At 42.7% G+C, this 27,327-nt stretch overlaps 1 protein-coding gene across 2 annotated transcripts in view; it reads left to right on the top strand.

The window, feature by feature from the left end:
• Positions 1-3,914: 3,914 nt before the first annotated feature.
• Pkig (cAMP-dependent protein kinase inhibitor gamma) overlaps positions 3,915-27,327 on the top strand; it is a 61,485-nt gene continuing 38,072 nt past the window's right edge. The window contains exon 1 of one of the 2 annotated variants that reach the window (XM_042694736.1): positions 3,915-3,981. The gene's annotated coding sequence lies outside the window, so the exon portion shown is untranslated. The remainder of the gene's footprint in view (positions 3,982-27,327) is intronic. The other variant, XM_042694737.1, reaches the window with a different exon arrangement.

A 27,327-nucleotide genomic window follows, 5' to 3' on the forward strand; every position in this document is an offset into this window, starting at 1 on the left:
ATCTGATCTCCCACGCATGTAAAAGGCGAAGAATTGATGACTTACTGTTTTCTGAATTATAAAACTCTGTAGTTGATGTATGTTAATTTTAAAAAAAAAGTTTAAAAAAATAAAGTTCATGTAATCTTTTCCACAGTGGAATATGTCATTCAGGATAACTTCAATCTAAACTCTCAGTCCCTGGACACTCATGTTTGGATCAGAATAAATGTGTCTCTTATTTTCTTGAAAGCAGTCATTATTTTATGTCAACAATCTTCATAGAGTTTTCAATCCAGTTAAGAGACTTGACAGTGGGCTGGGAAGGTGGCTCAGTGGTAGAGTACTTGCCTTGCATGCATGAGGCCCTGGGTTTGATTCCTCAGCACCACATAGGCAGAAAAAGTGGGAAGTGACGCTGTGGCTCAAGTGGTAGAGGGCTAGCCTTGAGCTGAAGAGCTGAGGAACAGTGCCCAGGCCCAGATGGCGGGCCCCAGGACTGACAAAAAAAAAGACTTGACAGTAACTGGTAAATATATCAAGTCATAGTATAATGAGTACTATGAATTGGCATAGGGGATTACTTTTTCAATAAAAGTATTGATGAGTGTCAGGGAGGGTACTTGCTAAACACATGGAAGGCTCTGGATCCAATCTCCATCATTGGGAGAAAAAAAAAAAAAAGTACCTACTGCCTCCAATGTAAGGGGAGGGGGACCTGGTTTGAGGGGTTTTTTTTGATGCTGTTCCTGGAGCCACTTTGTGTTCAAGGCTAGGGACGAACCACAGTGCCACTTCCAGCCTTTTCTAAGTAGTTTATTGGAGAAAAGAGTGTCAGACTTTTCTGCCCAGGCTATCTTTGAACCATGATCCTCAGATCCCAGCTTCCAGAGTAGCTAGGATTACAGGTGTGATCCGCTGGTGCCCAAATTGATTGGTTTTATTTTCAAACCTCGGACACTATATCCCATGAAATAGAATATTCTGTACCTGATCTTAACCAAAAAGGCAATCAGAATAATCTGACGGAAAGGAAGTTGACTTCATAGACAGTTAAAAAAAAACAGAAACAAACAAAAAATGTATTTAGTGCTTCAAGTGTGCTGGGATTACAGACATGCTCCACCATGCCTGGCTCACATCTTTAGTTGGGGATCAAGGGTATAACTAAATGGTAGAGCACTTGTCTAACATATGCAAAGTTCTGGGTTAGACTCCTAGTAATACAGGAGGAAAAATGTTATAACCAAATCTATGACCAGGGTCAAGAAATAGGGTCTTAAAAAAAAAAAAGGTTGTTCAGCTGGGCACTAATGGCTCACGCCTATAATCCTAGCTACTTGGGAGGCTGAGATCCTGAGATCCGAGGACGTTAGTTCAAAGCCAGCCCTGGCAGGAAAGTCCATGAGACTCATCTCCAATTAACCACTCCAAAACTGGAAGTGGTGCTGTGGCTCAAGTGGTAGAGTACTAGCTCTAAGCTGAAGAGATCAGGGACAGTACTTAGGCCCAGAGTTCAAGCCCATGACTGACAAAAAAAAAAAGTCTTTTCAAAATCATCTTTGGGGACATGATAATGAGACGGTATATAATGAGGAAAATGAGGCTTGGTGGGGGCAACTCAGAAACAGGATATTTCGAAACACAGAAGCACTGTGTTTGCTTCAAAGACAACAAGATGCTTTCCTTCCCCAGGGATGCATTCCTCACCCCAAGAATGAACAATTGTCTGGCAGGATGTATGCCTTCCTGAGAAAAATGCCTCCCCCAAATGTAAGCAGCCTCCTACCCAAAATGCAGACAAGGGGACACCTTCCTTATCTCAAGGACCTTAAGGACCTGTTTTATGGCAGGATGCTTAAATCCCCTTAAAGAATGTCCCAAACGTCCAGAAACCCAGAAAATCAAGTGTAATACCAGGAATGATTAGAGCAAAGATAACACTCCTATGTTTGTATAATTTTAAGTCAGACCCTTTGCCTTTACCATATAAATACCGCTAACAGCCAAATTGCTGTGTGCCTGTCTTTCCTGTAGAACATCCACATTCTGTTAGCATATGTCTGTTTTTCTGTTTGTCTGTCTGCTTGCCTGCTTGCTTACTTGCTCAGTAAAGCTCCACCTAGTTTTCTTACCATTATGACTTGTCCAGAAATTCTTATTTTGCAATTGAAGTCAAGGGCCCTAAGTGAAAAGTTGCTTTTAGAGAGAAATTTCACCAATCCTCACTTGCATCTGGTGACAAACTGTATTTCTAGGCTACACAGGATTCATTGCTAGTTTCGGGAATATTAGGCCAGAGGTTCACCTCTAGGTAGTCCCAACACATCAGGTCTGGCCACTCATTCCGGAAATCAAATGGGAATAGTAGCGGTGAAAGGCAAGCAGGGAATTTAAGGGAATTTAATTTCCAGAAGGATCACGCTGTGAATGCAAAGGGAGACCCAGATCCTCAGTCCAGTCTTTGAGAACTAATGTGAGCTCTAGGTTTAAATAGCAGAAGAATGGGGGCAGGTGGTGAGATATTTACATAATTAAACCCTCTAGGGCAAACTGTGGTCCCTCTTGGTTTTGTCAGGGAAATTACCTTTGCTTTCCATTTCTGGGATATCTCAGTGTTTATCTGTCAGAATCCCTGAGGGGACAATTCAGTTCCCAAATGCTGTCTGCTCTTGTTTAGGACTAGGGAGGAAGTTTCCTCTTGAGGGAGTTCTGTCAGTGAATCTAACTGTAGATTTAAGATAATGACTGGGCAGGTGTTGCTCTAGTGGTCTGAGGATGTTGTAAAAAAACAAAGTATCTTAGATATTCTTACCTTGGTGACTTCAGACCTGGAGGAAGAGAAAGATAAATTTAGGCCTAATCAGCCTATCAGCAGTTTCTAGATAGAAACTTCCTAAATGTTTAACATTCTCTTGGTAGAGTACCTTTATCCAAAGGAGACAAAAGGCAAGTGAAGGCACAGACTGTCAAGCTTTTTTCCTGCTCTGTATTTGCTATGTACAGTCCCAACTACAGACTCAAAGGTGGTTTTAGCACAAGTAGTTTGTAATTCCCTGTTGTACTAGGTATATCTGTAGGCTATCCCTATGTACCCTAGGTATCTCTAGATGTATAGTTCCTTGGGACATTTGTTAAATTTGCTCAGCTGCATGGCCTGGCTCAAAGGTTATACCATCCCTATGTCATTTTTGCCTGGTGAATTGAAGAATCCATTTTCCCAGGCAATAGCTTAATATATGTGTAGGCCATGGTCTCCTGAATCCATTTTGAAATGCTTTCTGGTGTATATGCCCGGTGCTAGGGATGCAATAATGTATGGCCTCCAGTATGCTAGGCAAGCATTCTACCATTTGTGTGTTGTTGTTGTGGGGGGGGGGGAGGGGGAGGGGGAGGGGGACGGGGAGTGACACTCAAGGCCTGGGCCCAGTCATTCCCTCCATCAATTTTCTAGTCTATACTTTCAGTCTAGAGTTTAGTAGTTAGTTAATGGTTGCTGCGTCCTTGCCTAGTATACTGGAGGCCCTCAGTTCGCTCTCCAGGATCACCAAAACAAAACAACCTACAATGAAAAAAAAAGAGGCGGGGGGGGGGGGGGGGTGGAATACAATCTAACAAGCTGAGGCCCTTCTCAGGTGACAGAGATGTAAACTGAGGTACAAGCGGCATCGGAGCACAAGTCCCCGCCCTCGGTTTCGCAGTTCCCCCTTTTCCACCTTCCAACGTGCCAAGGTCTGGGGCTGCCAACCCCAGCCCCAGTAGCTCCCGGTTTAGAATCCCGATTTCCTTCTCTTGACCCCTCCTCCACCGGGGCTCGGCAGGGGCGGAAAAGAACGCGGGATCCTTCTGGTCCCTTACGAGCCGCCGTAGCGCGAGCGCGGCGGGAGCTCGGCCGCCCCGGTCGCCTAGGCAACGGCTCCGCTGCGGGCTGCGGGCGCCTGGCGGCCCCCGGGAGGCGCTGCGCGCCGGCAGCCCGGGCACCGCGAGGCGGAGAGGCGGCAGGTGAGCGAGGGCCGAGCCGGGCCGTCGCGGCCCAAATGCGCCCAGGCCAGGCGTCGACTGTCCCGGGCGAGGGCCCGGGCCGCGGGGGACCCCGGGGAGAGGACGGAGGGGGGGGATCGGACCTTTGTCCCCTCAGCCACCGGCCGTGGCGCCTCTTGTGCCCTTTGACCCCACCCCGCGGTTGTGTGGGGTGCGTTGTTGGCAGTTGGATGTCTGTCTGTCTGTCTGTCTGTCTGTCTGTCTGTCTGTCGGTCGGTCTATCTATCTATAGTGTATGATTTGGCCTCACTCGAAAGTTTCTTTTTTGGATTAAAAAATCAAAGCCCCTTCTTGCATAAGGGTCGACGAGGAAACTGAAAACTACAGATAATGTACGCGTTGGGCGTCTCTGGGGGCGCCCGGGAGATGATGTGGTTTGGGGGGGTGACCTGTCTTATAAGGTTGTTGCAAAAATAAGTTTATATTTAAAAGCCTTTCAGTCAGTCCTCAGTGCTTGGGAGCTTTTTTTTTTTTTTTTTAATCGTTACTACTACTACTACAAGGAGCATCACTGAGCATTTACTGTGAGCCAGGGCCCCGGCTGATCGCCAAGGGGTAAAAAAGTGAATGAGACATCTTGTCCTCAGGGGACTCTCGGGTGTAAGAGACAGATCAATAATCAAGAACTGGTTATGATTTGAGCTGTGATTGTGGACATCCAGAAGACACGAGGAAGATAAACCCAGAGGGAGATAACCTCAGATGTTTTTCTACTTGAGATGGTTAAAGAGAGATGGAGACATGAAGGCTGTCTTTTGCCAAAACAGGAGGCTGGCGAAGTGCTCAGAATTCAGGCAGAGAGAGGGATGTGCAAAGCCTTGGGGAGACAGTGCAGGCTTGTTGAGAATCTACAAGGATTTCAGGCTGACTGTAGGAGACAAGATACTGAGCTGCAGCCGTGATCTGGCTACTTGATGTCGGAGAGATAGCCACTGCCCCTCTTGAAAGATTTCTTTGTAAGATTTGCGGAGTTTGGGTTTTATTTAAGTGGCAGAGGAAGCCTTTAAAGGGTTTTAATCAGGAGGTGCATGTGTGCTTGGTCAGAAAGAAAATGATAAAAATGAAGATTTTTGTTATTTTCTCTTGATCTCATTACTCTTCCCATTTATTTTTTACTTTGCAACCTTCCATTTATGCTGATTCAAGAAGTAGCAATTGAATAATGTCTTTTTTCATTGTTATAACAAAATAATCTGAGACAGCGTAACTTTATAAAGAAAAGTTTATTTTGCTCATACCTGGAAGTTCTTGGGCCCACTTCTGAGGATGGCCTTCTTATTAGCAGATTCCCATGGTGGCTCTGTATCACATGATAAGAGACAGGAAGCATCTCTTCCACTTTCTCTTCCTCTTCTGTTTTTTGGGGACTGAACCCCCATGGCCTTACACATAAAGACTTCTGGCTCCAAGCTGCATCCCTAGCCTTTTTCCTCTTAACTAGCCATGGGGACTGCACCCTGACTCCCTTATCTAATGCTAAACACCCCTAATGGCCCCATCTCTAGAAACTATATTCAGATTCACTTTCTACCTTTTCTTTTTGTTGTTTTTGGGGTTTGAGCTCAAGGCCTCATGCTTGCTTGGCAGGCACTCTACTGCTGAACCACATTTTACCTCACAATAGAGATTAAATTTCAACACTACTGAAGGACACCTGCAAACCATAGTAAGTACCTATGGTATGGCAGGCACTGTGCAGCTACTCATGAACCGGTCACTACCCTCATGGAGATCACAGACTAGTTAGGAAAATGTGCATCAAACAAGTGGTTGGGTGATGAGAACCGTGGAAGAAAGCCTGTGGTGAGGTGAATACAGCCTTGTTTGGAGGTTCAGAGGGTCTGGATATAAAGTATTCTTAAGGGAGTTAGCTGTGTGGGGTGGGGAGAATGGTCAGGGAAGAGTTCCATATTCATGGAGATGAAAGCAGTCAGCTACAACTGGAACTTAAAGGTCAATACTGACCCAGAGGAGCTAGGCACTCCTGCAGTCCTGGCACTGGAGAGTTTGAGAGAGGAAGACTGTGAGTTGGAGACCATCCTGTGCTACATATGAAGACCTTGTCTCAACAAACACAACCATAAACACATTCAATTAGAGAGATTTTGTTGTTAAAGTCCCAGATTATGCAGGGTGACTGTATTTCATAATTCTTAGTAGAACAATTTATTTAATCTCACTAAGAAGTGGCCTAAGGAGGAACAAAACCAGAAGAATATAGTAATGAAGGCCAAAGGAGAGAGAGGTCTGCTTTGCTACGTGCTGCTGGAGATGTTTTTGAGTAAGATAAGTTAAAATATGTCTTCTGAATACTAAGTTTCAGAGGTCACTAGGGACCCCACTGAGCAGATCTGGTGAAATGGTGGGGGTGGAATCTATAATATCTGCAGCTTCCAAAGGTTCAATGTAATATATCAGTAGGATGAAGTTAAGTGGGATGTGAGAAAGACAGAGTGTAGGCAGCTCAAAGAAGGTTGGCTGGAAGGGAGGGGAGAGGGCTGGGGAGCGATTGAGGAATAAGGTGATGTGTGTGTGTGTGTGTATGTGTGTGTGTGTGTGTGTGTGTGTGTGTGTGTGTGTGTGTGTTTAAAGCCTCGGAGACTGCTGTAATGCGGTTGGCACAGAGTGGGTAGGAGGGAAAGGCTGAGAAGATATGAGAGCTGAACAGGAAATAGATAGCATAGATTTCCTGAGAAGGTGGAGTAGATAACTAAGAGAGTCTGATGGAGCCCACACTTTGGATGAGTAGGAGAGGCATGGCTTACAGAAGCACACCAATGAAATGCAGAAGTCACAAAGTAAACCATGGTGTGTGGGGAAAAAGCCATACTTTCATTATCAGTAGAGAGCAGTTTTTGAACTAGTACTGTGTTAAGCCCTTTTCTTGAACTAATTTCAATCCTATAATCTTTACTTAAAGAGATAGGTCCTTGTGAGATAGGTCCTATTATGATCCTCCATTTGTGTAAATGTGTGTGTGTGTGTGTGTGTGTGTGTGTGTTTGACAGTATAAGTGTTTGAATTCAGGAATTCATGATTGCTAGGCAAGTATCTACCACTTGAGCCATGCCTCCAGTCCCCATGTCCCATTTAAGGACAAAGAAACTAAGGTAAAAATGCTACCCAAAGGCACATTGTATTGGAATGAATCCTGTATTTTGGCCTGCCTGAGTCTAGACCATTTTCTCTAATCACTACGACAGATATAATTATCTATCATTGATATGATTATCTGCTGGGAAGATTCTAAAGAATTAAGTTAAAATACTTAGATGTGATAAGGTTAAGAGCAAAAGCGGTTACAAAATAGAGAAGAAGCTATGGCTTTTTCTTCTCCTTCTCTTCCTCTTCCTCCTCTAACCCTCCCTTTGTCCTCCCCTTTCTGTATCTCCTTTTCTTGGCACTAGGGATTGAACCCAGGGAGGCCCCCAAGCACACTCAGCATGTGAACCACTAAGCGGTACTCCCACCCCAAACAGTCCCTTTATGCCCGTAATAATAGTTGGAAAAGATAATTGTAGGTGAGATATCAGTTAGCAACATGAAAGGCATATACTTAGAAATAAAGCTAAACATGCCTAGTCAGTCTAGCCACATAGGCAAAGGGTAGGTTGGAGTTGGAAGTAGAAACACAGGATAGGAGTTAAGATGATAAAGTGGTACTTTTCCCATGTGGAAAATGGAATACTGTCTGGGCGCCAGTGGCTCACACCTGTAATCTGAGCTACTCAGGAGGCTGAGATCTAAGGATCACGGTTCAAAGCCAGCTGGGGCAGGAAAGCCTGTGAGACAAGTCTTATCTCCAATAAACTACTAGAAAACCAGAATTGGTGCTGTGGCTCAAGTGGTAGAGTGCTCCCCTTGAGCTGAAGAGCTGAGGGACAGCGTTCAAGTCCAGGCCCAGAGTTCAAGTCCCACAACTGACAAAAAAAAAAACCAAGAGAATGGAATACTGATGCTAGGAACAGAGATTGTAGAATCAGGCATCATGAGAAAGTATGCAGAGATGTCAACAGTGATGTTTTTATAATAATGAACAGCTGAAAACAGACTGGCTAAATTATGATGCAGTCATGTGATCAAGACTTCAGCCACTGAGGAAAGCTTAGGTGGGAGCTATACATAGCAGAGATGTTGCCTCATATGGTTTAGGTGTAAATAGCAGATTACAGTACAGTATGTTCCTAGGGTTGGTTTTTTGGGGTTTTTTTTTTGAGCGTACATATATTGATAGGAAAAAATTTCTTGGACTATTAGTTCTTTAAACATAAATGTTTAGTTGTGATAAAGCACACAGATTTATCAGTACAAACATTTTTAAATAGCAATTTTTGTTTTTCTGGGTTTTTTGGGGGGGGGGGTCCGGTTGTGGGGCCTGAACTCTGAGCCTGGGCGCTGTCCCTCAGCTCTTCAGCTCAAGGCTAGCGCTCTACCACTTGAGCCACAGAGCCACTTCCGGCTTTTTTCTTTTTGCTTATGTGGTGTTGAGGAATTGAACCCAGGGCCTCATGCAAGGTAAGGGTTCTACCACTGAGCCACCTTCCCAGCCCTTAAATAGCAATTTTTAAGTGTATAGTAGTGTAAGTATGCAGTAGCAATAAGTGAACCATGAATGAGTGAGGGACAACTATTTAATGCTTTCTACTTTGTGGATTTTCACCTATCCAGGGAGTCTCTGGAAGGTAACCCCCCCAACAGGTGAGGGATCACTGTATTCACAGACTGGTACAACCAGTCTCCAGAACTTGGTCATTTTACAAACTCAGATTCTACACTCATTGAACCACTCCCAATTTTCCCATTTTCCCTCTACAAGTTGCAGGCAACTACCATTCTGTTTTCTTTGTATGGGTTTCAGCACTCTGGGATCTCATATAAATGGAGTCATGCAAGTATTTGTCTTTTGTCATTGCCTTATTTCACTTACTGTCATGCCTCAAGATTCATCCTTTTTTTGTTGTTGTTGTTGTAGCATGTGTTAGGAGTTCCTTCTTTTATAAAGCTGAATAATACTTCATTGTATGTTTATAGCACATTTTGTTTCTGCATTTATTTATTGCTGCATACTTGTGTTGCTTTCATATTTTGATACTTGTCAATAATACTGCTATGAAACATGAAAACTGGAAAGGTAAGCTCTTCATGTTGTGTTGTGAGATCACGAGTAAATGTCTGTTCCTTTCCTCCCTTATATTTTAATGATCCAGAATTGTCTCATAATCAGCCCACAGAGTGGATACTGTTTAGAGAGTGAGGGAGGGAAAGTGCAGAAGGGCAGTGGCAGCCTGAATGCAATGGAAGGACGTTGAGGAGGACACTTAAGGCTAAGAGAGGAATATGTGGAAGGTGATGCCTCCTGGCCACTGGTGGGAAGGAGAACAGGTTCTGGCAATGCTAGACTAGGAAGAAGGGAGGATATAAAACTGGAGAGCCACCAGAACCTTTTTTTGGGGGGGTGGGTGTTTGGTCATGGGGCCTGAACTCTGGGCCTGGGCACTGCCCCTCAGTTCTTCAGCTCAAGGCTAGCACTCTACCACTTGAGCCACAGCGCCACTTCCAGCTTTTATCTTTTTGCTTATGTGGTGCTGAGGAATTGAACCCAGGGCCTCATGCATGCAAGGCAAGCATTCTACCACTGAGCCACCTTCCCAGCCCCCCACCTGAACCTTTGTGCAGTAATTTGGACTTTTTCCAGATGGCCGGGAGAAGCCATTGAAAGGAAGGGAAATGAGGCTGACCCTGTAGCTCAGTGGTAGAACAGTTACTTTGTATGTATAAGCCCCAGGTTCAGTTCCCAGGACTGCAAAATAATAAAAGTGAAGTCAAATAAAGGAAGGAAAATGATGTGATCGAATTTCCCTAAGATTACCTGAAGTTGAGCACTGGTGACTCATGCCTGTAATCTTAAGATATTCAGGAGGCTGAGATCTAGAGGATTATAGTTCAGAGCCAGCCCAGGCAGTAAATTCTGCAAGACTTCTCATCCAAAATAACTAGCAAAAAGCAAGGCTGAAGGTATGGCTCAAGTGGTTGGTAGAACACCAGCTGAGCAGGTAAGCAAGCTGAGCCTAATTTCAAACCTGGTACCAGGTTGTTCTCCTTAAAAAAAAAAAAAAATACCCAGAGGGAAATTTAAACTTGATTCCTACTCCTGCATAAAAATAAACTTAAAGTGGATCAAAGACCTTAGTGTAAAATCTGAAAGTCAAACTACTAGAGGAAAATGTAGGAAAAATATTCCAAAGTATTAGCAGGCTTCGATTTGAGGCAGTAACTACAAGATTTCAGAGAGGAAATGGTAGGGTGACTTTAGAGATGATAGAATTTGGGAGAGAGATCACAGAATAGGCTGATGATTGTTACCTTGTGAATAAAAGACTACATAAAGTGTTTGCTCAGAAAAACTATTTTGTTTTTAGTTGATTTTTTTTTGTTTAACCAAAATAGTAAAGTAACAGAAACCTAAGTGAAATGGCATTTCTAGGAAGACTAGTAACATATTTAGCTTTTCAGTGGTCTTAGCCGCATTGTTTCTGCTAGCTAGTCCTTGAAAAGTGCAGGAACTTAGAGAAATTCATAGTTGTATAATGAGAAAAGCCAGAACTTGCAGTTCAGGCAGTTAGAATAACATTGGGCAAGGTCTCATAATTATCCTTATCTATAAAATATCTCAGAAGGGTCAGATAGTAGCCACTATAGACCTGGTGTTGTGCACACCAGCAGTCCTAGGACTCAGGAAACTGAAGTGGAAGATACTTGAGCCTAGGAGCTTGAGCTCAGCCTGGGCAACAAGGCTATGAAGCTGAAAGAGAGAGAGACACAGACAGACAGACAGAGACAGAGAGAGATAGACAGAGACAGGGGGGGGACAGAGGATGGAGGGAGGAGGGAGGGTGACAAACAGTGAAACTTGGCACTAGAGAGACACTTTGAAACTTGGCACTAGAAAAGGCTTAATAAAGGCTGGGAAGGTGGCTCAGTGGTAGAGTGCTTGCCTTGCATGCATGAGGCCCTGGGTTCAATTCCTCAGCATCACATAAACAGAAAAGGCTGGAAGTGGTGCCGTGGCTCAAGTGGTAGTGCCTTGAGCTGATGAGCTGAGAGACATCACGTAGGTCCAGAGTTCAAGCTCCATGACTGCAAAAAAGAAAAGAAAAGCATTCTTTTTTCCTAGTCCTATTACATACTTCTATTTTTTTTTAAAGCCAGTGACATGACCCTGATCTTCAACATCAACTAAACATAATCATATGGCTTTCTGTTAGGGGTACAGGTTTCACCATTAGTTTCTTTATGATCTCTACAAATTTTATGTTGAATGTGGAACATTATAAATGTGGCCGTATTTCTAAACCAAAGAATGGGAACTTGTGCTGTGCTGATTTTCATGTATTTAGAGGGTCAAGAGAACAGAATAGCGTGAAGCAGGTAGTACAATCTCAGGGAAGTCATGGACATGCTCTTATTTATGCATCAGCAGAATACAAGGTTGAGGGTTAGATACAAAGCACTTGAGTCCCTTTGGACATGAATTCACATGTTGGCCTAGGCTCTATTTGCTTACACAAGCTACTTAACCTTTTTAAGATTCAGGTTTTCCTCATTTGTTAAATAGATGAAGTAAGCAGTGTTCTTGTTTCTTGTGAGGATTGCGTGAAATAAAGGGCTCACACAGTCTTGACATTAAAATGTCAGCTGTGTCTATTATGAGGCCTTTAAAATAAGCACAATATGCCCGGCACTGGTGGCTCATGCCTATAATCCTAGTTACGCATGAGGCTGAAATCTGAGAATGGAAGTTAGCCTGGGCAGGAAAGAGCATGAGATTCTAATCTCCAATCAACCACCAAAAACTAGGAAGTGGAGCTGGGTTCAAGTTGTAGAGCACTAGTCTTGGGCAAAAAAGCTCTGGGCCAGTGCTGAGCACCTGAGTTTAAGTGGCAGGAATGGCACACACACACACAAAACCAGTGATTCAGCAACTTTTTCTTTTTAACAAAAGCCTGCATATAAAGATCTTACAAAATAACTCAGTATTTAGGAACTTACTGTCTAATCATTTGTTTGTGGAACAAGCACAGCAGTATTGTCAGGACCCTGTGCCTAGCCTTGCATGGCCACTAGAAAATCTGACTTCCTTGCCTTCTCGAAGTACATGAATAACTCCTAACACCTATTCTATTGTGTCTTAGATGGTCTCTCTAATGTGGACGTTTGGGGCTCATAGAAGGGTAAGTATCTTACCAGTAGGGCAGACTTCAGGGTTTACATAAACACTTGTCGCAGGCTTCTCTCCCTAAGATTTTTTTTTGGTTGTGCCCTCCCGGAGTACTAGTCTGATTCTCAGGCTATTGTCCAAATTCTACTTGCAGCAGTCTTGGCTTCAGAGGTATGTGTGATACCTGCCATGGGAAGCAGGCAGGGTCTAATGAATAGAAAGATTACTCCTTTCTCTGTCCTCCTACAAGTGAGAATGTATTGAATGTATTTCAGAAGCCCCCAGAAAACTCGTAGGAGAAGCTCATTGGCTTGAATTGGGTCATGTATCCATTCATCAACCCATTCCTGTCACTAGGGGAATGCCAACTCCTGATTGGATTAGGTCTGGTTCTTAAGTTCTTTCCAAGAGAGATGAAGTTATTTTTAGACCAATCAGAAATAGAATTGTGTTTCTGTTAGAAAGGATGTTTTTCTTTGTGTAGGGAGAATGGACACTGAGTTGACTGGTCAGTTGGGAATTGTTTTGACAGCTGATAACATTTTAAGTGAGGGCATATTTGTCTGAACAAATGTTAAGTCCAAAGTAGATAGTGTTGCTGACATAGCAGTTCCATCCTTGTCACAAAACTTGCACTGGTATGGTCACTTTGTGGTCACAAGTAGACTTCTAGCTTCCTAGCCAGATGGTCTTTGAGTAGGAAAGGAGAGAACAAAGGATACCTGTTAAAGTACCGTAAGTGCCAACCACTGCCTCAGTGTATATATAGGCCTGACAGTGTATATATCCATCATTGTAAGGCTGTCAACAATGCCCATTCTACCTCTTTTTTTGTTGTTGTTGTTGTCAGTCGTGGGGCTGGAACTCTGGGCCTGGGTGCTGTCCCAGAGCTCTTCAGCTCAAGGCTAGCCCTACCACTTGAGCTACAGTGCCATTTCCGGTTTTCTGAGTGGTTTATTAGAGATAAGAGTCTCATGGACTTTCCTGCCCCGGCTGGCTTTGAATCTCGATCCTCAGATCTCAGTCTCCTGAATAACTAGGATTACAGGCATGAGCCACTGGCTCCCAGCCTACCTCCCATTTTTAAACATAAAAAACTATCATTTTTATGTTTCCCATCTCTTGCTTTCACTTCTGGAGACCAAATCCATAAGATTACACTTTATATAATGGCTCTTAATTCTTATGCCTCATTTGACTACATCATGAATATTTAATTTTTTCATGTCAGTTAATCTACAATAGATGCTTCTTAATGGATACTTACTTACTGGATCCTCTCCTTTCACTCTATAAAACTTAGTGTTTCATTCTCATGGCCTCTGGATGTTCTTTGCTATTCTCTACTGTGCTATGCAATGTAGTAGCTCCCAGGCATACATCGCTGCTTAAACTGAAATCAGTTGAGATGAAATTGAGTTAAACATTGAGTATCTTATTCTCATTAGTCACTTGTGACTAGTAGTTACTGTATTAGACAGCCCTGATATAGGACATTTGTATCACTGTAGGAATTTCTACAGGTATGTGAATGCTCTGCTTTTTTTTTTTTTTTTGGTCGGTCGTGGGGCTTAAACTCTGGGCCTGGGCGCTGTTCCACAGCTCCTCAGCTCAAGGCTAGCACTCTACCACTTGAGCCACAGCGCCACTTCTGAATGCTCTGCTTTTGAGCACAGCATTCAGGAAGAGAGTTTTTTAAATTGTGATGTATGGGTTACTGCACATCAGTAGAACTGAATATTACTAAGCCCTGTTGTATATTCTAGTATTTATTTATTCATTTGTTTGCTTATTTATTTATTTTTTGGCCATGGGGCTTGAACTCAGGGTACTAAATTCTTTTTTTGTTCAAGGCTAGCACCCTACCACTTTGATCCACAGTACCACTTCCAGTTTTCTGGTGGTTAATTGGAGATATGAGGCTCACAGACTTGCCTGGACTGGCTTTGAACCATGATCCTCAGATCTCAGCCTCCTGAGTAGCTAGGATTACATGTGTGAGCTACCAGCACCTGGCTTCCTGTAGTACATTCATGTTATTAGTTTAAATATTATAAAGAATGTGCTAGTGAACTTCTTTCTAGATAAATCTTTTCTAGTTTATTTTGACCAAGCAGTTCAGAGGGATTATTTTCTTTTTCACAAGAATTCTGAATTTCACTCTGGGAACCATTATAATACTAGAAAAGAGATCAAATATTCTGGTATTCCAGACCTAATTTTGTTTTGGGATTTAGCTGCTTTCCTCTATGGGTCACTCACTAAGTTTAAATAACATTTAATATATCAAAAACTTTGGACTGTGTCAGAGTTTTATGTAAGGGACTTTATTCTGTTATGACTTCTTTTTCCAACACACAGAGCACTTTGTTTGGACTTTTAATAGCATTTCTCATAAATAGTTCTCTTCCATAATTCCTTTTGCATTTGTTTTGTATCTACTACTAAACTCTTAGTTGGTGATGATGGGAGTCCTTCATTGGGCCTTTACCTATTCTAACACATAATGGGTGCCAGTTTATGTTCATGGGCTGAGTGGGTGGATAGATCAGTGTCACTTTCTTCTATTATTGAATAGCCATCTGAATTCATTGTTAGGCCTCTTACTCCATCAGGAGGTTAGGTTCCATATTAGAGGGGGGAAAAGGCATATAAAATAACTTCAACCATAAAGGAATAGACAAATAGTATAGAGAAATTTCCATCATCCAATTTCAATAATTAACATTTTAGAATAGGGCTGGGACGGTGGCTCAGTGGTAGAGCGCTTGCCTTGTATGCATGAGGCCCTGGGTTTGATTCCTCAGTTCCACATAAATAGGAAAAGCCAGAAGTGGCATTGTGGCTCAAATGGTAGAGTTCTAGCTAGCTTTGAGCAATACATGTAAATGTATTACAGATTAATTACCATTAATGATTATTTTTCCAGAGGAATATTCTGGATTATTGAGGCCACACTTCTGGGGTTTTGGTGAAGTCAGGCCAATTCCTTGTGTGCTTTTTCATTCTGAGACTTCATTTTATTTACCCCTAGTTATTTGTTATTCATCAGCTTGGCAAATAAACATTACAGCATAGTAAACTTCAGTTTCACTTACCAAATGTTTGTTTAAAATGGGTGAAAACAATTTTACTTTATAGAGCTTGCCCATATATATACTAGAGCTGAAATACTTATCAACCAAGTTGATAAAGGGATCAAAATAGTTCTTCCAAGGAGTCCTTGGCTAAGGATTGACGTTGGAAAAATTCTGTAGCAAGGCTGGGTGCTGGTGGCTCACAGCTGTAATCCTAGCTATTCAGGATCACAGTTCAAAGCCAGCCTGGGCAGGAGAGTCTATGAGATTCTTCAATTAATCACCAGAAAACTGGAAGTGGTGCTGTGGCTCCAAGTGGTAGAGCACTAGCCTTCAGCAGAAGAGTTCAGGGACAGCACCCAGGCCCTGAGTTCAAGCCCCAGGACCAACCAAAAAAAAATTCTGTAGCAGTTTCTGTTTTATAGTTTTTGAATTGTAAACAATATCTTTGTGGGCTGGGACTGTGGCTTAGTGGTAGAGTGCTTGCCCAGCATGCATGAAACCCTGGGTTTGATTCCTCAGTACCACATAAATAGGAAAAGCCAGAAGTGGCATTGTGGCTCAAATGGTAGAGTTCTAGCTAACTTTGAGCAAAAGAAGCTCAGGGACAGTGCCCAGGCCCTAAGTTCAAGTCCCAAGACTGGCAAAAAAAAACCCCAAACAATATCCTTGTGTACATTTTTCTTAAAACAATTTGTCATCTCCTAAGTAAAGATAGCTGTTATCATAGATTGCATAGCAACATTCCTAGAACTATACTTTCTCTGGAAAAGTCAATTTTCAATTGCTTTTAATAAAGATTTTAAAAAATATTTTGCCTTCTCAATGATGCAAAAAATTCTAAATATGCACAACATTCACCAAATCACACAGAGCCTTATCTGTCTGAGATAAGAACTGGATGCTGTGGGAAGAGAAATGGAATATCCCTGATGGTTCTAATAAATTTCTACAATGTTTGTTTGGACAGTACCCTTGGCTGTCATGTCCCTTGGGTATGAGAGTTACATAAACATGGGTCAAAAAGCCAGGGCTGTAGACTTAAATTCTCAGGACGTTTGAAAACTGTCTTTTAAAACTACCACTTGTCATTTATGTTTGACTTTTTAAAACCTTGATTTTTGTTGTTTCATATAGTAAAAATTGCCTTCTAACAGTTGTGATTTATAACATTTTATACTTTTATATACTTCATTCAAATAATCTAAACACCAATTACATATCCCCAAATAACAAGAATAATACAAGATACAGTTTTAACTCCAAAAGAGTAGTGTTTTAATGCCACCATTTGACCATAATAATATGTGAACTCTTATTTTTTCCCCATAACATCTTCTGTTTAACTGTTTTGTTGTCTGTGTTGCTCACTGCTTTGTATCTAGTGCCTAGGCCAGGACATGGTCTATAGTTAGCTCAGATGGTCAAGCAGCACATACTTCCTGAATGGCTGAATTTAGTGGATGAGGAACTGAGTTGCAAAGTGATTCTGTCACTTTTCTGTGGTCACATAGGTGCTGAGTAGTACAGCCACAAGGGTCCCAAGGTGGAGTTGAGTTTAGCTTGTTCAAAAACAAAGACTGACAGTGATAGGGAGAGTGGCAGGGCTTCAAACGAGAGACTGCCAAGGCCTGGCTCACATCAGGCTTTGAATGCCATGACAAGCAGTATGAGTGTCAGTCTAAGCACCATGGGCATGATTATCTAGTTGTAAGAAAAGGAACTCCACTTAGGTCATGGAATTCTCTTGTGGTTGCTGGTTCCAAAGTCTCAGTCCAGAATAATTAGTTTCCTTCTTTGTCCTCCATGTATATACATTTCCTCATTTTGTGGTGCTGAGCATAGAACCCAGGGCTTTGCACATACTAGGCAAGCACTATACTGCCATGCTGTATCCACAGCCCCTATATACATGTTTTGTGGAGACCATCTTGGGAAAAGGATTTTTTTCCCTGTCACATTTAGAGTGTCACCCATTGATCACCTCACGTTGGTCCTTCAGGTAGAGAATGCAGGCAGATTGATGGGTTTTCCTGGAGGGCAAAGCATATGTTGTGCTTACGATATGTTCAGAAGGTGGCTCCCATATCACTTCTTCAGTGTACCCTGGCCTGTAATGATCGTGCAGCACATCTTGCTTGAATTACATTGGCACCACTCGTGGCATTATGTTAGCATAGAACATACTGCCAATTGAAGTGCTCCTTGGGGACAAAGCCTTGAGGTCAGCAGCATTAAAAACAAGAACACCTGGCTGTAGTGCTGTACAGTTATAATCGTAACTTGGGAAGCTGAGAAAGGAGGATCACAAGTTCAGGGCTAGCCTAGGTTACATAACAAGACTCTTTCTCCAAAACAAAACAGAACAAACAACAGCAAAAACCAGGGCAAGGGGCTGGGAATGTGGCTCAGTAGTAGAATGATTTTTCTACCATATGTGAAGCCTTAGGTTCAATTGCTACCGAGGGAAAATTTAACAGTTTAGATCAAAGATTTCATCATACATCTTTCTTGAGGAGCAGTGAAAAGCCTAGGATATTATATAACAAAGAAGGACATAGTTATTGTGCTTATGAATTTAAATACTATTTCAGGAGATACCTACAAGTTGAAAGGTAATCAACTCTTTGAGGCAGTCCTGTGTTAAGTTCCAGGGAGCAAGACTCAGAGGAGGATAGCCAAGTGATGGCTGAGTATAGCAAGGCGTACGGAGGAACTGATGATGCCTGGCCAGCATCCTGAAGAATAAGAATTAGGAGGAAGGAGGAGAACAGGTGTTCTGGTGAGATGAGAAAGAAGGCAGGAGCTGTCTAAGGAAAAAAAAATGCTTTGGAGTTGATTGTCAGAGTGCTTTCGGAGGACAGCAGGGACTGATGGGAAGAAAATGACTTAGCCAAGAATTCTCAACATTTTTGCATGTACAAATAACTCAGAATGGAAAGATGGTCAGGTGCACCATGAGCAGTTAGTTCCCGCGGTATGTTGACAGTAGCTGGGACTTTAGTAGAGCCTTGTCTCTGCCAGGCTGTGGTCTACACAGCTTCCATTCACTGACTCATTGAAACCCCCTAACAGCTGTATGAGATAGGTGCTGTTATTGTCCTTAAATTACAGATAGGCAAACTGAGGCATGAGGAGGAACAATAAGATGCATAAGATTGAAAAAAATTTTTGTATGTTTTTTTAATTGTAAAAATGCTATATAGGGGTCACATTTCCATGAGCAAGGTAATGAGTACATTTCCTATTGAGCAACAAGGTTGAAAATTCTTGATTCAGTGCTCTTAACTTCCTCTATGACTGTCCCCTTAATGAGGGTAGGATGGATTCTTCTCTCCCAGCTTTTCCTCTTATCCTTGGGTTTGATGTTCAGAACTATAAAATATAAATGAATAAACAAAAAGAAAATATAATCTTCTCTGTATATAGTAGTAGGTGCATTCTTCTAAATTCATTGGTTCTAAAATTATACCCAAGTTTGTTTTTTTCTTTTTCTTTGTTGTGCCAGCACTGGGGTTTGAACTCTGGGTTTGGCAACCATCCCTGAGCGTTTTTGCTAAAGGTTAGTGCTTTACCACTTGAGCTACAGCTCCACTTTTGGCTTTTTATGGTTAGAGTCAAGAGTCTCTCAGACTTTTCCTTCCTGGGCTGGCTTTGAACCATGATCCTCACATCTCAGCCTCCTGAGTAACTGGCCTTACAGACATGAGCCACCAGTGTCCAGCTTGATTTATTTTTCTTTTTGCCAGTCCTTGAGCTTCTTTTGTCCAAGGCTAGCACTCTACCACTTGAGCCATAGCACCACTTGGCTTTTTCTGTTTATGTGGTTTTGAGGAATCAAACCCAGGGCTTCATGCATACTAGGCAAACACTCTACCACTAAGCCACATCCCAGCCCTGATTTTTCTTTTCTAATATAGTGCCAGGGATTGAATTCAGTGCTTTACCTATTCCTACTACTTGATCATGCCCCCTCTCAGTCCTACTTTTAGCTTGTTTTTGGATGGCCTTTCCCAATTTTGCCATGACCTTCCTACCTCCTAAGTAGCTAGGACCACAAGAATGTACCACTATACCCACCCATTTTATAACATATTTTAAGAGTTAAGTTTGTTGTATGTTCTTGGGGTACTTGTAATCCCTGCAGTCTGTAGTCTTAGGAGTTCAAGGTTAGCATGGACTACATAGTGAGACTGTCAAAAATTTTTAAAAAAGAGAGAATTCTAGATAATAATGAGGTTTTCACTTGCATACATTTTTTGTTCTGTAAGACTGCCCCACAAGAAGCTGGCTGTTTAACATCCCTACTTAATGGTCTTGTCAAATATTGTGACAAGCAAGAATGCCCTCCTCTCCTCCCACATTTCCAAAAAGCTAAGAGCAGACCAAACCTGTTGAGTGTTGTTGAAGTAACATGTCCCCCACTGAGGGAGCTGTAGATTAAAGTAAAAGAAAATGCATGCCTGTGGAATGACTCAGTGTTAAGGAATGAGGGCTTTTGTTATGCCACTACATATGTTGTACAATTGTATATACATGTCATTTACTCAGTTATACTACCACCACCACTTTGGTCCAGAAAGGCTAGTTAGCAGGCCTTGATTTAATCATTAAATGTGTTCCTCAGGCACCTGAACCAACTGGGAAAATTGGGCAGTTCCTATGCATTTCCATTGAAAGGGACTTGTGGCATCCTCAAGGCCCACAGAGCATGGTATCTGCTGTCTCCCCTTTATCTTTGCCTGCTTTGCTGAAGGCAATGAAGGGTTTAATCCCAGGTTTATTCCAACTATGCTACTCCCTGTACTCCACTGATCCCTTCACTTTTCACTGTTGCTGTCAGTCTATTTGTCAAACCTGTCTCAGATATCTCATTGTTCATGAACCTGCCACGGAGCCTTAGATCGTGATAAAAACCTAAATCCCCACAACATACTCTTACTCATGACAGTAGCTACTGACTGCTTTGTGTTTCATCTTCCACGAACATTTCAGCTATAATCTCCCAGTTAACTCGGGTGTGGCAAGCCTTGCTCAAGATTTCTGAAGTAGATGAGTCTCTCCTAGGTAGTCTTATTTCCTTCTTTACTTTCCTAAAATTTAGAATAGTTTCTTTTTCCATGTATCCCTATTGATCCTGATACATTCACTGTCGTATGTGTGGTGATTCACACATACTAATATCTGAATTCAGTTGGGATGACAGGAAGAAAAGCAAGCATTTCCAAGATGGCACGAGTTCAAATTCTGCCACTGCCAACATACTGCCTTGGATAGTCACATTAGTTCTAAAATCCAGGTTCCTTATCTATAAAAATCTTGAGAGTATCCATATTAGGGATTACTGTAAAGTTTAAAGATGAATCGTACAATGTGCCTGGCACATTATGATTAGTACATAACAGGTGTTCATGAAGTGGTAGTTATTGTAAGAGAGCCTCAGTCATTCTTTTAGGTCACTTGAGTGAGGAGCTGGAACACTTAGGGTCTTAATTGTTTTAGATGAAATGTTTACTTAGTTTTGGGGCCTCTCCAAGAAGAAACAGGCCCTGGGGAAGGTCTGGTCCAAGGCTGATTAACTGTTCCCTTTTTAGAATCAATGATCCAAGTCTGTGTTTTAGAACTACTTATATAATGTATACCACCTGTTATTTGTGTATTTTTAGTAGTAGGAGTCGGGTAATCCTAATCCTGTCTGTAAAAGAGCAAACTGTTTACCAGAAACAGAGCTTTTTCTTCACACTGACTCACTCTGACTCATCTTCCCATTTTCCTTCCCACCACCTCATAACAGCCTTGCAAAGGAGAGTTTTTAGGGAATTCAGTTGGCTTTTCTGTTGTTGTTGTTGTTGTTATTGTTTAACTTTCTGAAGTTGAAAACTTAAAGGTGTCACAGCATTGATTTCATCTCTTAAAAAGCCTAAGTGGAAGTGGCATTGTGGCTCAAGTGATAGAGCACTAGCCTTGAGCACAAAGAGGCTCTGGGACAGCCTCCAGGCCCTGAGTTCAAGCCCCAAGACCAGCCAAAAAAAGAAAAAGAAAAAGAAAGAAAAGCCTAAGTTTATGCTGCCCAGGAGTGGCCAGTCTGACCAATGCCATATAGTCAAGTATCTCACATAGAACTCTGTCTACACAAACCAGGTCTGGTGGCTTGGAGGCCATCAAGTGCCAACAGTGTACATGCATATTTTTCTCTTTGAAAGTTGTTGTCGTCCTAAATTCTGTTGAACCTGGACATTTGCTCTTTTTAGTTAAGAAATTCAAGTAGATGGGGCTGGGAATGTGGCTCAGTGGTTGAGCGCTTGCCTCGCATGCATGAGGCCCTGGGTTCGATTCCTCAGCACCACATAAGCAGAAAAAAAAAGCCGGAAGTGGCACTGTGGCTTAAGTGGTAGAGCGCTAGCCTTGAGCTGAAGAGCTGAGGGACAGTGACCAGACCCAGAGTTCAGGCCCATGACCCGACCAAAAAAAAGAAAAAAAAAGAAATTCAAGTAGGGTTAGAGTATGGCTGTTATGCTTTATATGTGGATTAGAAATGGCAGACACAAAGCCAGGTGCTTGTGGCTCACATCTGTAATCCTAGCTACTCAGGAGGCTGAGAGCTAAGGATCACAGTTCAAAGCCAGCCTGGGTAGAAAAGTCCATGAGACTCATATCTCCAGTTAACCAATAGAAAACCAGAAGTGGTTCAGTGGCTCAAGTGGTAGAGTATACATCTTGATCTGGAAGCACTCCTTGACCTGGAAGAGCCAAGCCCCACGACCAGCCAAAAAGGAAAAAAAAGGCAGATACAGAATTCAGATAGCATCTTAGAGTGAGATCAGGGGGACTAATTGTCATACCCCTTCATTTATCACTCATTAACTATGATCTACCAGTCACAGTGCTAGGTCTATGCTAGTGAATAATAGAACATTGTGCCTGCTATTAGGAACCTTAGTATCTAAGACATGTTTCTAGACATGTCAAGGCAACATCAAGGTGTCTTAGCCTGTACATATGAGCATGTATTTTTATATATGATTGAAGAAAAGAAGGAAGGTTTCCTGGGGGAAATGGCACCCAAGCTGAGACTGGTGGCTGAGTAGGAGTTAACTATGAGGAAGGGATAGGGTAGGGTGAAGATGATTGAAGACTGACAAAACCACGAATATCATGGCCTTGAGCTAGGGGAAGACCTACTCTTGGAGGAAATGAAGTAAGTGCGAGTGTAACCGAAGGGCAGTAAGAATAAGTTGGGGGCAAGATAAGTTTTCAGAAGTTAGTACGTGTCAGATCAGGAAGAGTATTGTGGGCCAGTAAACTAATTAAACAAGAAATGTTAGCCAGGTACAATTAACACATACCTGTAATCCTAGCTACTCAAGAGTCTGAGATCTGAGGATCACAATTCAAAGCCAATCTGAACAAAACAGATTTTTTTTTGTGCTTGTCCTGGGGCTTGAATTCTGCACCTGGGCACTGCCCCAGATCTTTTGCTCAAGGCTAGCACTATACCACTTGAGCCACAGAGCCACTTTTGGCTTTTTTGAGTAGTTTATTGGAGATGAGTCTCACAGACTTTCCTGCTCTGGCTTGCTTTGAACCAAGACCCTCAGATCTTAGCTTCCTGAGTGGCTAGGATTATAGGTGTGAGCCATTGGTGCCTGGCTCCTGAGACTCTCATCTCTAGCCAGAAACAGAGGTGAGGCTCAAGTAGTAGAGAACCAGCCTTGAATGAAGGCCCAGTGCCCAGGCTCTGAGTATAAGCCCCTAGTACAGGCACCAAAAGAAAAAAGAAAAGAAAAAAAATTCATTAACCCAAGTGAATTTTACTTAAGTAAAAATGTTCCCCACAATGCATACTCCCACTGTAACCAACATCCTATCAAGAGTAAGAATTTTGGGACTAGAGATGTAGCTCAAGTGGTAGTCAAAAGGTAGAGGGCCTCCTAGCAAATGTGAGGTTCTGAATTCAGAAGAGAAAGGAAGGAAAGAAGGAAGGGAGGGAGGGAGGGAGGGAGAAAGAAAAAGAAAGAAAGAAAAAGAAAAGAAAGAAAGAAGAGAAAGGGGGCTGGGAAGGTGGCTCAGTGGTAGAGCGCTTGCCTTGCATGCATGAGGCCCTGGGTTCGATTCCTCAGTACCACATAAGCAAAAAGAAAAAAAAGCCAGAAGTGGCGCTGTGGCTCAAGTGGTAGAGCGTTAGCCTTGAGCTGAAGAGCTAAGGGACAGTGCCCAGGCCCAGAGTTCAGGCCCCACGACCGGACCCCCACCAAAAAAAAAAAAAAGAAAGAAAGAAAGGGAGAGAGAGAGAAAGAAGGAAAGCCAGGTAGGCAGGCAGGAAGGGAGGGAGGGGGGGAGAGAGAGAGAGAAAAGAGGGAGGGAGAAAGGGAGATAGGGAAAGAGGGAGGGAAGGAGGGAGGGAGGGAGAGGGAGAAAGGGAGAGACAGAGACAGAAAGAGAGAGAGAGAGAGAGAGAGAGAGAGAGAGGAGGACTTTGAACTTTATACTAAGACAAGTGAGAAGGAGGGGCCCAGGCTGGACTAGGTGATGGTTCCAGGGTGGGTAGGACTGTCAGTTTGAAAACAAATCTGGCTCTTGGTTGTCCTGCAAAGTTTTGAGGACAGAGTGCTCTGTAGATTTAAAGGTAGAACATGGTGTCTCCTTGAAAAGACTTCTAGGCTTCCTGTATTTGGGAGAAAATTGTGGACACAGTGTTTTCCCCAACTTTGTTAATGATACATAGGAAAATAATCTTTTTTTTTTTTTTTTGGGTCTGGTCGTGGGGCCTGAACTCTGGGCCTGGGCGCTGTCCCTCAGCTCTTCAGCTCAAGGCTAGCGTTCTACCACTTGAGCCACAGTGCTACTTCCGGCTTTTTTTTCTTTTTGTTTATGTAGTGCTGAGGAATCGAACCCAGGGCCTCATGCATGCAAGGCAAGCCCTCTACCACTGAGCCACCTTCCCAGCCCTGGAAAATAATCTTGTTATTGATTTATTTTTACTACCTACAGGACATGAGACTTTTCCTAAGAGTAGAGTTTTAAAAATATTGTTTCAGTTTGGAGCTTTAGGGATTTACTAAAGCTTAGTACATTTAAAAGTTCTATTTTAATATCTGGATTTCTTTTTGAGACAGGACTTTAATATGTAGCCCAAACTTGCCTTGAGTTCATTACCCCCCTGCCTTTGCCACTCAGGTGCTGCCGTTATAGGCATATACCCAGCTAATATCTAGGTTTTTGATGATGTTTATTTGTAAAGAAAGGAAAGTTTTATGGATGTTTTCAAATAGGAAATGTTTTAATTGCTATTAAAAAGAAATAAGCAAACATAAAAATGTAGGGAGATGCAGGGAGAAAAAATTAGGGAGATACAACTTCCTAATTTTCCTTTTTTAAAAAAAATTTAAGGGGCTGGGAAAGTGGCTCAGTGGTAGAGCACTTGCCTTGCATGCATGAGGCCCTGGGTTCGATTCCTCAGCACCACATAAGCAAAAAGAAAAAAACTGGAAGTGGCGCTGTGGCTCAAGTGGTAGAGCGCTAGCCTTGAGCTGAAGAGCTGAGGGACGCGCCCAGGCCCAGAGTTCAGGCCCCAAGACCGGACCCAAAAAATAAAAAATAAATTAAAAAAATTTAAGAACAGTGCTTAAAAATAATTTATTGCAAACCGGGTGCCTGTAATCCTAGCTGCCCAAGAGGCTGAGATCTGAGGATCTCAGTTCAAAGCCAGCCCGGGCAGGAAAGTCCATGAGACTCTTCTCTCTAATAAAACCACTAGAACACTGGAAGTGGCGTTGTGGCTCAAGCAGTAGACCACTCGCCTTGAGCTGAAGAGTACAGGGACAGCACCCAAGCCCAGAGTTCAAGCCCCATGACGCGCCCCCCCCCAAAAAAAAAAAAACAAAAAAACTGCAGGGCGCCAGTGGCTCACGCCTGTAATCCTAGCTATCCAGGAATCTGAGATCTGAGGATCACAGTTCAAAGCTAGCCTGGGCGGGAAAGTCCGTGAGACTCTTACCTCCAATAAGCTACCAGAAAACCAGAAATGGTGCTGTGGCTCAAGTGGTAGAGCACAGCCTTGAGTTGAAGAACTGAGGGACAGTGCCCAGGCTTAAGGTTCAAGCCCTATGACCAACCAAGAAAAAAAAAAAATTACTGTTACTGGGTGCTAGTGGCTTGTGGGGAGAGGAGGTTGAGAATGGGAGGATTGCAATTTGAAGCTAGCTCAAGCAGAAGAGTTCACAAGACCTCCTTCTCCACCCACAGCTGAGTGCAGGTGCAGTGTGGCATGTGTGTGTTATCTGAACTATGTAGAGACTGAGGTGGAGAGGATCATGGTTCCAGACCAGCTGGGACAGAAAAGTCTGGGAGACACTGACTCCATTTCAACCGGAAGAAGCTGGGCATGGTGGAAGTCTGTCATGCCAGCAACAATGAGGCAGATCACAGGCACACCCCTGGGCAAAAAGTAAAACCCTATCTCAAAATAGTAAGTGCAGTAAAAAGGGCTAGAGCATGACTCAGTGGTACAGTGCCTTATCGACTATGAGGCCCTGAGTTTAAACTTCAGTACAATAACAACAATAGTTTACTGCTAACAGTCTGAAATATATTTATAAGAAGGTTACTTATTTATTCAAAGTTTGCCAGTCTCTACAACCTTACAAATATTTTTGTACAGATTGGCCTTAAATTAAATCAAAATATCCAAACTGCCTCATATCTTTCTGTATCTAAATTCAGAGATAGCATCTTGTTGGTTTTAGGCAAATTATAGAGTAATTTAGGCCCACGATGTAAGCTCACCCACAGTTCTTTAGTGATAATTGAGGATTTCCTCTGAGAAACATCCTGCTCAAGCTCTGAAAGTTTCTTCATCTTGGTACTCCCACCCATTTGGTGTATATGTGTGCAGATTATTTTATTGTTCCTTGTGGGTTTTTTTCTATCAAGAAAATGTGTGTTGCGTGTTAGAGTCATAGAACCCAAGATTTGTAAGGTATGTGAGAGACCAGTTGTAATTGTAAAATTTATTTCTGATTTATTACTGTGAGGAACCAAAGTATTGCTCAAAATATTTTTAAAATTTTCTGTCCAGCCGGGCGTTGGTGGCTCATGCCTATAATCCTAGCTACTCAGGAGACTGAGATCTGATGATCATGGTTCAAAACCAGCCGGAGCAGAAAACTCTGTGAGACTCTTTTTTTTTTTTGTCGGTTGTGGGGCTTGAACTCTGGGCCTGGGCGCTGTCCCTCAGCTCTTCAGCTCAAGGCGAGTGCTCTACCACTTGAGCTACAGCACCACTTCCGGTTTTCTGGTGGTTTATTGGAGATAGGAGTCTCATGGTCTCTCCTGCCCGGGCTGGCTTTGAACCGAGATCCTCAGATCTCAGCCTCCTGAGTAGCTAGGATTACAGGCGTGAGCCACCAGCACCGCCCCCCCTCACTCTGTGAGACTCTTATCTCCAATAAGCCACTCAGAAAACTGGAAGTGGCGCTGTGGCTCAAGTGGTAGAGTGCTCGCCTTGAGCTGAAGAGCTAAGGGATAACTCCCAAGCCCAGTTCAAGTCCCATGACAATAAATAAATAAATAAAAATTCTGTCCTTATTTAGCTGAATATCTTAAATTTATGGATACATATTTTGCTTATAAATCTCAACCAGCAATTGCCCTCTCCTACATGTGATGACTAAAATTTAGATATGTATTGGATGGGGTGGGGATTGAACCCAAAACCTTATACATATTAGGCAAGTACTCTTGTGTTCCACCTCTGACCTATGTCCCCCAGTCTTCCCCTTTAAAAATGTATTACACACACACACACACACACACACACACACACACATTTGTTGGTTTTGGAGCTTGAATTCAGGGCCTGGGGGCTGTCTCTGAGCTCTTTTTACTCAAGTTAGTATTCTACTGCTTTGAGCCATAGTCTTATTTCTGGTTTCTTAGTGGTTAATTGGAGATGAGAGTATTACAGGAACTGGGTGAACCAGTGGGCTGGCTTTGAACTGGGATTCTCAGATC

This window comes from Dipodomys spectabilis, unplaced genomic scaffold (genome assembly GCF_019054845.1).
Source record: "Dipodomys spectabilis isolate Male_0828 unplaced genomic scaffold, ASM1905484v1 ptg000175l, whole genome shotgun sequence".
In the NCBI taxonomy this organism is placed as follows: Eukaryota; Metazoa; Chordata; class Mammalia; order Rodentia; family Heteromyidae; genus Dipodomys; species Dipodomys spectabilis.